This window comes from Meriones unguiculatus, chromosome 2 (genome assembly GCF_030254825.1).
Source record: "Meriones unguiculatus strain TT.TT164.6M chromosome 2, Bangor_MerUng_6.1, whole genome shotgun sequence".
Lineage (NCBI taxonomy): Eukaryota > Metazoa > Chordata > Mammalia > Rodentia > Muridae > Meriones > Meriones unguiculatus.
In genome coordinates this window covers 96,359,963-96,372,751 of record NC_083350.1, presented here as the reverse complement: position 1 = coordinate 96,372,751, position 12,789 = coordinate 96,359,963, and the positions used below count along the sequence as shown (strand labels likewise).

The window sequence follows — 12,789 nt, the reverse complement described above, 5'->3', positions numbered from 1 at the left end:
TGGTGCTCTGTATTCCGTGATGTTGTGAAAACGTAAATGAAGGATGCAACAAGTGCACTCCAGATCCAGACTATGGCTGGCTGGTCAATGGCAGGGTTACTCCTCACTGAAATAATGCCAACCCAGAAGACGATGGCTACACTGACCTCCTCCCTACTAAACTTATTCCCCTAACATGGCCAAGGGAGATTTCGCCCGTGCTTAGAGGCCAACCGCTTCATACAGATAATCCCTTGCCACTGTTTCTGTTTGCAACATCCTCTCAACTGTGTCTAACTCAGTGTTTGAGGAGATGAAAGTCCCTCTGCCTGGCTTGTACGGTGTGGCCATCAAACCTCCCAAACTGCTCCATACAGACAAAGGTGCCATCTTATTTAGTATTCTGCCCATACTTTGAGCTAGTGGGGCGGCCTGCGGTCCTCCTGGACATCCAGAAAATGTAGCTGTCAGCAGCCCTCCTCCCACTGCTTGTCTGACTCATGTCATTTCAGTCTTTATTGTCACCTCCCTCCATGGCCTGCTTTCTCCATTCCAACTGTGGGCCCCTCTGTCAACATCTTTAGAAACTTATCTGCCCTTTCTTTACCACTGCTGCCTTGCAAGATTTTGAGTCCATTCTTTTGGCCATCTATCCATTGAACTGTGACTTTTTCCAATTCAGAAGGAGACCTACCCACCGAGAACCTGACCAGAGCAAACACCTAATCTGTCGTGTGGACAACTTCTGAAATATTGATGAAGAATCTTTATCAAACAGGAATAAGTGAGAAACAGAAATAAAGTTAAAGGAATGAGGTAACATAAAGGAAAGAAACATGGCCATCTAAGGGGCAGAAGAGAGGGATCCATGGTCAAGAGTACTGGCGGTGTTGCTGGTGGACCTGGGTTCAATTCCCAACAATGTGGGCTCACAACCATCTGTAACTCCAGTCCCAGAGAATCTGAAGTCCTCTTCTGACCTCTAAGGGCACCAACACACACATGGTGGCATAAGTACATACACAAAAAAATAGGTAAAACTATCAATAAAGAGAAAAGAGAAAACAGGCATATCAAGGAGAAAGAATTAAACAGAATCCTAAAAGAAGAAACACACTTAGATATCAATTTAAAAGTGGGCCATATGGCTTTCCGTCTTATCTCAGGATGTTGCTTCCTCTGTTTGAATGAGACTTAGTCTGTAGGATGTCTCTGAGATCCTTTCTTCCTGCTTAATGTGCTGTGTGTATGAATCACCCACAGGCTGACTAATCACCCACTAAAGATATTGCCATCTGCATCACAAGATTAGAACAAACTGTCCCTGGCTGGAGAGATGGCTCAGAAGCTAAGAGCACTGGCTCTTCTTCCAAAGGTCTTGAGTTCAATTTCCAGCAACCACATGGTGGCTCACAACCATCTATAATGAAATCTGGTGCCCTCTTCCGGCCTGCAGGCCTACATGCAGGAATACTGCATATATAATAAATAAATCTAAAAACAGAACAAACTGTCCCAAGACTGCAGAAATTTAAAATGGCATACTATGAACATACATCAGCTACTATGAATACTGGTTTGTTACACTCTAGGAGGAACTAGAAAAGGAACATCCACATAGTGATTATAAAAGTGCAAGCCACATTACTAAAGTACTTGCCCCTCTGCTATCCATTAACATAATACAGCACACCCAGGCAATCCTTGTGAGCATTTCTGCCGTCTCTCAGGAACAGTTGACAGGCATCCACTGAGAGAGTGGGTCTCCCACCTCAGCCTGCATGAGCATCACAGCTAGAAGAGCTCCCAGAGGGGACATATGGCACTTAATTAGTATTTATTGTCCCCTTTGCACGAAGCACTTTGCAAGGTGCGTTGCAGACACCTCATTCATCCCACCTGTCCTCATTAGGCTGAGTCACAATCAACATCTTAATTAGGGTTTCTATTGCTGCCAAAAAACACCATGATCAAGAGAGACCTGGGGAAGAAAGGCTTACACTCCCGTATCTCTATTCATCGTCAGAGGAGGTCAGGACAACGACTCAACAGGGCAGGTTCCTGGAGGTAGGAGCTGATACAGAGGCCATGGAGGGGTGCTGCTTACTGGCTTGCTCCTCATGGTTTGTTCAGCCTGCTTTCTTATAGAACCAGGGATGGTACCACCCACAATGGGCTGGGCCCTCCTACACTGATCACTAAATTAAGAAAATGGCCTACGAGCTTGTGTACAGCCAGATTTTTGTGGAGGCATTTTCTCAACTGAGGCTCCTCTCTGATGACTCTAGCTTATGTCAAGTTGACAAAAAACTAGTTAGCACACTTTGTGAACGAAAATAGGTTTTGATGCTCATAGTATTTCTTCAACAGATGCTCACAGAACACATACCATGAGGAACTGGGAGGGCCAACTCACTGTTTTGCTTGCTTTTGTTGACTGAGATGTTAATGGAGTGGCTGGCAAACACACATGACTGGGCCTCCTAAGCACGCCCATGCTATTGGCTTCTCTTTGTCCTTCTTCCAGTCTAGTCCAAGACTCCTGCAGATCACCCACAGCCATTCTCAGTCTCTTACTCAGGATTTCTCAAATCTTATACCACTGGTAAGGGGTCTGTAAAAGGAGCTTTTATTCACCCGATTCAACTATTGTCTCTGAGGCTTACTGCCTCCATGTGCTAATTTAGGCCTAGCTAAATTAGCTTCTAGCCTCCATACAATCTAACCTCGGTATAGAATGCTTTCAGCCTCTGAGACTTACTGCTTAATAAGCTCACCCTTTCTTGTTCTTTCTGAGCTCTGGGTTTGCTGGTTCAACTCAGTTGTTCTGGCTCAAACTCCTCTTCCAGCTGACTTACTCAATCTGGCTTTTCTTGCAGCCCTTGAATTGCTCTGTTTGGCTTCCAACTAACTCAAGGAATCTGCTCTTATCTCCTGCCTCCTTTTCATTCACTGGCTCATTCTGTCTGTACTTGTGTTCTCTCTCTCTCTCTGCAACCTGTCTATTACTGTCCTGGTAAAACTGTCTCTTCTCTCTCTGCATTGCCCATTAAGTAGTTTCCCTTTCCCCTCTCTTCTTGTAAGAGTTGGGCGTATCCTATTCTGTCAAATCTTTCTCTGATTCTGTCATCTTTTCTGCCACTCAATTAGACATCATTTTCAAACACGGGTGCCTCCTTCTACAAACTTACCTTCATTGTTTGGGATTAAAGGCATGAACCACCACACCTCAACCTAAGCTTTTCTTTACCTAAAATTTGCTGTATACCAGGCTGGCTTTGAACTCAGATCTGCTTGCCTCTGTCTCCTGGATTAAGGCATGTTTGTATTCCAGCATGATCACACAGACCTAGAAGGTCTTTGGATGTGATCTCTTGGCAGAGTAGCTCCAACAACAGATTGCCCTTATATCAGCTTTGTCTTCCTTTCTGTCTCTGGCCACAAGGGCCTTCGTTGACACACACACACACACCCCTCTCCCTATTTATCCTTCCGCTTGTTTACTGTGTGTGTGGCAGGGACACTGAGTTCTCCAGCACGTATGGAGGGGTCAGAGAACAACTTGTGGCAATGTAGGCTCTGTTCTTCCACCACAGGGGCCTGGGACTTACCCTCAGGTCACCAGACTTGGTGACAGGCACCTTTCCTCACTGACTCACCTCACTGGTCCCTTCACTGTTCTCCCAGTGTCCAGCCCTTTACTCTGTTCCTTTGATTGAGAACTGGTAGTTTCTCAACATCAGCACCACTGCCATTGGGCCTGGATAATTCTTTGCTTTGTGGGGATTGTCCTGTATACTAACAGGACATTAAAGCCAGGAGTGCTATTTCATTCCATGGCCAGCTAGGACATTCTAAAACATCTCCAGATCTTGTGAAACATTCCCTGGGGGAAATATCGCCTGAAACAGCCCTGCCCTCCTGTGTCCTCTGCCTGAGTACTTCTGGCTTGCCTGTTGAGCTTATACAGCATCAGGAATGCCATCTTGATAGGACAAGTCTGTTCTCACTGCTGGTCTCTCCAAACACAACCTCTCATCTTTGGAGCGCTGCTCACAACTGTGATGAAGGAGCATTCAATGCCTCACTGCACAAGCTCCTTGTCAGCAGGAGCCATGTCTTCTTGACTGCTGTGCCCCGCAGGCGCCTGGTAAAGTATTTCCTAACTGAATGAGTGAGCCTGGCATTCTGTGGGGACAGCGGAATTTTAAGGTTAGAGAGAAGCCCAGATCACTGAGTTCAGAGTGTGAAGCTGAGTTTTTAGCTTCTGAGCAAGCTAGGTTAACTGGTAGCTGCATGGAGGAGCCACCGTGCACATAAAAATAAGCATTTCTTCTGAAGCACCAAATACAAGAAACCACATTCCAGAGCCAACCAAGTATAGGACCAAAACAGGGTTCCCTACAGAGTGGAGGGAAATTCATCCCCTTCATGGCGTGAAGGTCCAGAGGCTAGGAAGCTTTGCAGAAGGAGCTGACATCCCGTAACTGCTGTTCCACCTCATCCAGGGACTAGGATGAAATTGTTCCCATCTCCCCAAGCCCAGGGAAGAGTCAACAGGATCACCAGCGCAGCTCAATAGAGTTCCTGACTGGTAAACGGAACCTCTGCCTCACACCTGAGAACTCTAAAGGGCTGTCGCTAACTGTCCTCAGGAGGAGGCGAAGGTAGTTGATAGCCTGGAATTAGCTCATCCCCCCTAGCTGGAGCCAAAGATAGCTATATCATATACCAAAAGTGGGTCACACACAAGACAGAACCAGTGTCACCTGAGACTAGGCCCAGGACCTGCCCCAACCTTCAGCCCGAGAGGCAGAAGCTAAGATAAAAAGCTCCTGTGGCTGTGGAAGGAGTAAGCAGCCCATCTAAAGCAAAGTGACATTTAGTCTCACGGGGGATGACCAAGCGACAGCCCCAAGCATGGTGGTAAGAGCGGTCTTAGAAGGTGCCCTTTGGAATTATTCAATAGAGAACAAACTTTTGACACTTGCCGAGCCTGAGGTCTTCACACGTACAAAGGAAGGACTTCCTGCCCTCATTTCTTGCTGCCTTCTGCATGCTCACAGTGGAAAAGAGGCATACCGGGTTAGGAAAGGGAGAGGCCCACAAACCCATCTCCTCTCCTTAATTTTGGGTTTGCTGTCTGTTGCCCAGCCAGGGGAAGCACAAAGGGTTAGCGTAGTCTCTGGATTCTGTTACTTCCTGAGATTGGCCATTCTAATGCTGACATAATATTATAGTTTGTAATCTGAAGTGACTGCAGAAGTGACTGTGTAATCAGGCTGGTCTCAAACTCACAAAATCTGCCTATTTCAGCTCTGCATTGCTGGAATTAAAGGTATACAGCACCATGACCAAGAACAGAGAAGTTTTTGTTGCCAATGAATACATGTCTTGGGCCCAACTGACAGCTTACTATTCACAGGGACAAGCACAGTTGATGGCCTGTCCTTTGTCTCCTATTATTTCATAAAGGAACTTCACCCCTGTACAAACGTCTGGGTGTTCTTTCAGGAATGGCTCTGTGGCGTAACTGGTGATGGTACCAGGAAAGAATTGCTTAGATCTCAGACAAGTTCTTCCTCCATTTCTGGGAGAGCTCTTGGGCAGTGATGGAACCCCAAACTGCTGCATTCTTTATTCTGACACTAGAACACCATCACCACAAACATGTACATCTGCCACAGGAGGGGAATGGGACGTATGGAAGTAGGTAATCTTGTCAATCCCAGCATTTCAGACTAAGGAGCAGTGAGAGGGGAGGGGAGGTAGGCCTGCTGCAGGAAACGAGAACTTCTAGACTGTAGTGGGCAGGGTTTTTCCTCTAGCCCGAAGATCCTGCAATATGTCTCATGAAACTCAAAATATGACTTACAAATACCTAACCCATGAGCTAGGCTCTTCTGTGACTAGCTCATAACTTAATAACCCACTTAACTAATTTACATTTTGCCACATGCTGGTTACCTGAGCTCAGGCACCATACATCCTTTCTTCCTCACATCTTGCTGGCTGAAATCTCACAGGCCTGGTTCTATCTCAGCATCCCTTCCGCCTGCCGGTTGTCTCACCTATTTCCGCCTCATCAATAGGCTATAGGTTTTTTTAACTGACAGGTACTGCATCCATACAATACACAAGAGATTCCTTCTACACTAAGCAAGTATTATCTGCCAGAGGTCAGAGAGGGAGTCAGGTTAAGTTTTGTTTTCACACCACACTAAAATTCATTCATAAGAAGAATAGGCCTCAAAAAATTTGACCAAATGCAACTATAAAGTTGCTACATATGTTATACATTGAATCACTGCTGGAAGATTTATGAGGTACCTTTAAGCTATATTTAGCAAAGTCCTGAGATAATATGCCCATGCAAGAATACAAATTTCACAGCTATTTTCCATGGAAACAGCCATGGATGATTTCATCTATGAGATAAAGGGCAAACAGTTATCATAGGCTCAATGTAAAGCCCAAGGAAAGGAAACGGGTTTGAACTGAAGATGTCTTATCTTGGACATCTGTTGCTCTGGCTAGTCTTTGATAACAGTCTGGTAACTATTCTCCCAGGCAGCTTTCTGAGATCGGGAGGTTCAGCAGTGACTACCAGGCCTGTCCAGCCCCAAAGCTCTGAAGATATGTCAGGTGGGTGACATAGGTATGTCAAGGGCACTTACTCCCAGGACAAGGCAGGCAGCTCTGAGTGTGGCCGGCCCTCCGGAGGAAGTCTCTGCAGTCACTAGCCAGGAGAAGAGAAACTGGACACCACACCACTTGGGGTAGGCTACCCTGAGGAACTGGACAAGGAAGGATTTCTGACACCATTGGAGCACCTTAATCCAACCCTGCCAGAGCTTTACCCTGTCTGGTTTGTACCAGCTAATAAGCCCCCTTTTTTCTTAAGCCAGGTCTGAGTTGGGATCTGTCACTTGCAACCCAGTGCTATCTTTGAAAACCAGCAGCTATTGCCAGTGACTAGTGACTCAAAATGGAAAAGGGAGCACACTTTTCTACATTACCAAGCTACTCCAAACTGTCTCACTGCCCAAAGTAGTCTTTCCTTCCGTCTGTCCACATGCGGTCTGTTCTCCTTTATGAAGCCACCTTACAGCAGGTGCCTCCTGTAAAGGTCTCTAATGTTCCTCTGAAATGTTTCCACCAGTGATTCTCTTCCCTTAAGATAAGCCACTATCGTTTACCTATCCACATAAGGAACTCTTTTTCCTTAAAAAGATTTATACTTTTTGTTGTTGTTTATTTGTTTGTTTTTGTTTTCGAGACAGGTTTCTCTGTGTAGCCTTAGCTGTCCTGGACTGTTTGTAGAACAGGCTGACCTTGAACTCACAGAGATCCGCCTCCCTCTGCCTCCCAGAGTGCAGATTACAGGCATGGGCCACCGCCCCCAGCTACATGCAATTCTTACATATGCAGTGCCTCACTTCCCTAGCCTTCAGCCACACTGCGCACATCCTAACAGTGGGCCTCCGGTTTCTAGCAAAATCTTCCTAGAACAGAAATGAATTTCTGAAAGTGAAAATGGACAAGTCACATTAACCATGTTTGAAAAATACAAAATAACCACACAGTATATCAGAGCAGAAAACTTACCTTCGCTGAAACTGTTTAAAAGATACTAGGCTAGAAATCACCCATAATTCATTCCTCCACCCACTGTGCTCCAAAAATTACTTTGGCACCTTTTGGTTAATACGTGGTTTTCATTTACCAGTGAGCAGTGACTGAGACAAAGCCTTTGCTTTGTTGGTTAACTAGGCTCTGACAGTACTCTCCCCAAAGACTTATTTTAAAGAAAAACTCTATGAGATTCCTAGCATTTTCTCATAGCAAAAATTCCATTAATATTATACCTCACATTTCTTTTTAATTTTGTTTTTGTGGTTGTGGTGGTATGTGCATGCGTGCGTGCATGTGTGTGTGTGTGTGTGTGTGTGTGTGTGTGAGAGAGAGGACCTCCTTCAGCCTTTCCATGATTCCAACTGCCAACAGCAGTTCAGGTTTCTTATGTGAAGTGTCCAATAATGACATTCTTGAACATTAAAATGAGAGACCTTGGGATATATGCTGGCCAGTGGTTTTGAAACCATTTTGTTGTTTTTGTTTTCATTGCTTTTGTTTTGCTAGCCATGTTCTTACTACACCAGCCCTGGCTAGCTAGCAATTAACTGTAAATTATATCTCAGGTTGTAAATATATCAGGCTGGCCTCAAACTCAAAAGATCCGCCTGCCTCTGTCTCCCATGTGCTGGCATTAAAGGTGTACACCACCATGCCTAGCAAAACATTTACTTTTTAATAAAACTTCTGCTGCCAAAAGTAAACCATAAATCTGTGACATAAACCCTACATATAGGATCAATCCAAAATTATGATAATAAACAGGCAAGCAAAAGGGATGGGAAGGTGAAGGGCAAATTCTCAGGCAGTAGCTGCCTCTAGCCAAGGCTACTGCCTGTCTTATGTGAGTTAATTTTGTTTCCACACGTAGTTTATATAAGTGAAATATTTGATGTAAGGGAAGGCATACATCCACAAATACTCATGTACCAGTAACCTCCTAACACTCGTTTTTTGTTCCTCATTTGACAGCGCACTTGACCTGCCTTGAACTTACTTGGTGGTAAAAGCTGACCTAACTGACATGAGAGCATTTAGAGTCAGTATTTTCCTCCCGTTCACTACAGAGAGCCCACGTTTTCCATGACAAGATAATGTAGGAGTTGTACAAGTTTCAGAAAAGGCTGTGTAGACGTGTATATAAATGAGAAGAAAAACATTTTCTCCTCAAAAGCATGTCTTAAGACACACAGTAGCAACTCTACTACAGAATAGTTGCTATAATAATAAGACAGAAGGAATACTGATGTTAAAGCCTGACATTGTTTTCTTTTTCCCTTGAGTCAATGTCTCACTGTGTAGCCCAGGCTAAACTCTACCCTTTAGCCTTCCTGCCTGTCTCCAGAGTGTTTATGTTACAGTGATGCTATACCACACAATGCAGAATCAAACTTTTCTGAATTAAGAGCACAGTTGATCTGGAGCTCTTAAAGGATTCTTAGGGACACTGTCTAGTGCCTGATTTAGAAGAAGCCCAGGCACTCAGTCCCAGAGGACTTAAATCAAACAAGTAGCCCTTTCCAAACCATTGTGCTTATTAGCATACGAAAAAGCATGCTGGCCTCCAGTCTCTCTCAGCAGCACAAGTACCCGGAGACCATGGCTTCCTTCAGTCTCCCTGCTTTTGTTTTTGCAGACATGGTTCCTCTGTGTAACCTTGGCTGTCCTAGAACTTGCTTTGTAGACCAGGCTGGCCTCAAATTCACAGAAATCTGCCTGCCCCTGCCTCCCTGATGCTGGGATTACAGGCATGGCCACTGCCACCTCTTCAGCTCTTCTCATCCTGCTTTTACCCTAACTTCAGCTCCTGGGCTTCCCTCCCCCAGCTTCTCATCCTATATAACCTTGCCATTGCAGCCACGGGCTCTCTCTCTCTTGATTTTTCCCTCCCCTCCCTTTCTGTCTTCCCCTCTCCTCTCCTCATTCCTCTGCTCCTTTCTTTCTCTGGCTGTGTTCTCCCTCATACCTACAATAAAAACCTCTCTTCAACAATACCTCAGAGCTGTCTTGTCCTTCAGGAAGACCAATATTTCGGCTTGCAGGGCTCACCCTCTAGACTGTCACCTTTGGATTAAGCTGTATTTCTATTTTATCAGAATCTCCAAGGGTTTTTTTTTTTTTCCCCCAGAAAACATCTGGCTTGACCTGTCCAAATTTTGAGGACAAATGTAATCAAGGGAGGGACCTACTAAATAATTTGCTTTCCCCTACAAGTGTTCAAGTTAAAAAGCAATGCCCTACGGCTGGGGAGGTAGCTTAATTTGTACCTTGATCACCTGATGTGCCTAAAACCCTGGGTTAGATCCCCAGTCCTGGGCGTGGCGTAGCTCAATTAAAATCACGAGGGAGGTTGAAGCAGGAGGATCAGAAAGAAGTTCAAGGTCATCCTCAAGTACAAACAGTGTTGGAGGCTAGCCTGGGGTACATGTGATCTTGTCTCTCTCTCTCTCTCTCTCTCTCTCTCTCTCTCTCTCTCTCACACACACACACACACACACACAGAGTGATGGCGGGAAGGGAGAGTTAGAGAGGGCAGAGGTTGGAGAGATAGTTTATTACTTTTCCAGTAGACTGGACTTTAGATTCCAGCACCCGTACTGAGCTGCTCATGATCCAGCTCCGTAACTCCAGCTCCAAGATATCTTCAGATACACACACACACACACAAAATCTTTGAAAAAAATACCCCCTTTCCCTCTTACACTAAGAGGGAGAAATAATGAATTCACACCAATAGTGATGTTTCAGTGTCTCTGTTCATCACTGTTAACTGCACTACAGCTAGTTAACAAGTTGCTGCTTCTTACGTCATCCAGGGAAGACTGAGACAAAACAATTGGTGTTGATTACACTAGAGCACTTACTATTGTGGCTTAACAATGGCTCAGATGAAGCACTTTACATACTTAGCTTCCACCAGCAACCCAGCAACCCTGGTAAGAAGATATTTTTGCCCGGGCTGCATGCGAAACATCAAGAGCTGAGGTGAGGTGAGGCGCGATGGGAAAGCTCTTGCCCAGGACACCAGGTCACAGGTTCCGTTCCCAGCAGTGGACGGAAGCGTGGTGGTAATGAGATGGCTTCCTGGTTGGGCTGCTGCAACACCCCAGCGCCTGAGTTTGTTCCCCGGGAACCACAAGGTGGAGAGAGAGAACACATGCACAGTGTTTCCCACGTGTACCCACGTGCATGCACACAACATAATGAAGACCTTCAAAAAAAATGTGTTACTTTGATGTTGGCATCAAATCCAGTTGTCTAAGTTTGAAGTACATGTCTGCCATGAATTAGCTGTGTTAACTTATGCACACTCCTCAGTTGCATAACCTGTGTGGTGGGTGAAACAGGAGCGTCATATCACATGATACTGTGAAGAATAAAAGCATGTAGGGCAATTAAGAGAAGGGCTACTAAGGACTATGTTTGTTATTACCGTGGTTAGTATTAACTGGGACCACTGGTCAAACCCAACGTGGGTCTACCCAGCCCTCCAGCCCAACACAGGCCAGCTACCTTGTGACATTTTTTTTTACTCTCCATTTCTCTTATTTGATCTAAACTTTAAGATCTGTGCTCACAAGCCAGGTACTGTGGCAAACACCTTGAATCCCAGCATTCTGGAGGCAGAGGCAGGTGCAAGGCCAATCTGATCTACAGAGGGAGTTCCGGGCCAGCCTGGACTACATGGTGAGGACCCCCCCATCTCAAAATAAAATAAAATAAAAATGTGTGGGACGTTCAAGGCCATAACAAATGTATTTTACAGTATGGTTAAAAAAAAAGCTCACTTAAAATGAACCAGGTTAAAAACATAACCCAGAAGCCCTAGCACTGGGAAGGGCTGAGACAAGGGGACTTTGAGCCTTAGCCTAGCCTGGCAATTTTGTGAGATTCTATCTTTAAAGAGAAGTCATCCAAAAGCAGTATGACACTAACTATGCATTAACACATCAAGTCACAATACACGAAACAAAGAGAGACTAGGAGACAGTGTAATATTAAGAAAATATTCCACACTTAAAAGTCTGTGATGTTCTCATTCTCTCCTATGAGAGTATTTTTTCCCCTAGTTCCTAGAATCACAAAAAACACACTTAGAAACATATCATATCAGCCAGTCACTAAACAAACACTCATTTGCACACAGTGGCTTGGGCTAAAGGAATGGCATTTAAAATGGTAGATAGCACCTCCTCCACAGAAGACCACAGGCCTGTACTGCGCTGTTTCATAAATGCATTCTGTTAATCATAAAACCCTTTACACCCCTTGCTAAAACAAAAGCAAAGAAATAAAATAGGGAGACAAATGCCCAACCCTTGGAAGCACAAGTTTTCTGTTTCCGGAAGCAGTGTTTTGTTGACTCACACACACATGTGCCATGACTGACCTACGCATAGCCCTTTGCATATTTAACATAGAGAACACCGTATCACACTACCAAGAATGAAATAACTGTGAGATTTAAACCAGAGAATAAGTTCAGTCCAAAACCGTTCAAGGAGCACAAAATTCATTTAACCTGGTGCTTCCCGCCTCCCTAAACCGGTTGCCTGTGCCCTTTGAAGAGTTTGCAAACCAAACTGCTTTGCTGCTCATGAATTAAGCGCAGGTGTCAAGCCAAGGAGCAGCGACTTGATCTAAAAACTATTAGCATGTCCCATGACGCATGGGTCATGCTGGCTCCCAAGAGGTCTGGGGCAGGAGTCCAAGATCCCAAGACTGGCAGGCAGTCCTAGTCACCTGACTAGGTGACTACACATGGTGCTTTCCCATCAGCGTGTGCAGTAAGGCCTCCACCCGCTGACATACGGCTGAACTAAACAACAGAGCAATTGTGTAAAAGGAAAAAAAAAAGTTTTTTAAAAATCCCCTTTCACTCTGCAAAATTCACGTGCAAAACCGCGCAAAATTCGCATGCAGAACCCCAGGTGCCTCTTAGACAAAGTCTGAGACCCAGAAGAAACGGGATTAGGAAGACAAGCTGTTTTGCTAAAGGTGGAAGATTACTAGGGTGGCACCGGAGGACTGGATCTGAAGGAGGGCCAAGGAACGAAGGCTCCCCACAGAAAGATCCCAACTGCCTCTCTAACCTAGCCGGGAGTTTCACGGGCGCAAGGCCTGAGAGCAAAAGCCAAATGACTGCAGGACTCTCGGGGACAGTCCGGGGAAGGA

At 45.2% G+C, this 12,789-nt stretch overlaps 1 protein-coding gene across 2 annotated transcripts in view; it reads right to left on the bottom strand.

Moving 5' to 3' along the window:
* Gnptab (N-acetylglucosamine-1-phosphate transferase subunits alpha and beta) overlaps positions 1-12,789 on the bottom strand; it is a 69,059-nt gene that overhangs the window by 55,679 nt on the left and 591 nt on the right. The window lies entirely within an intron of this gene.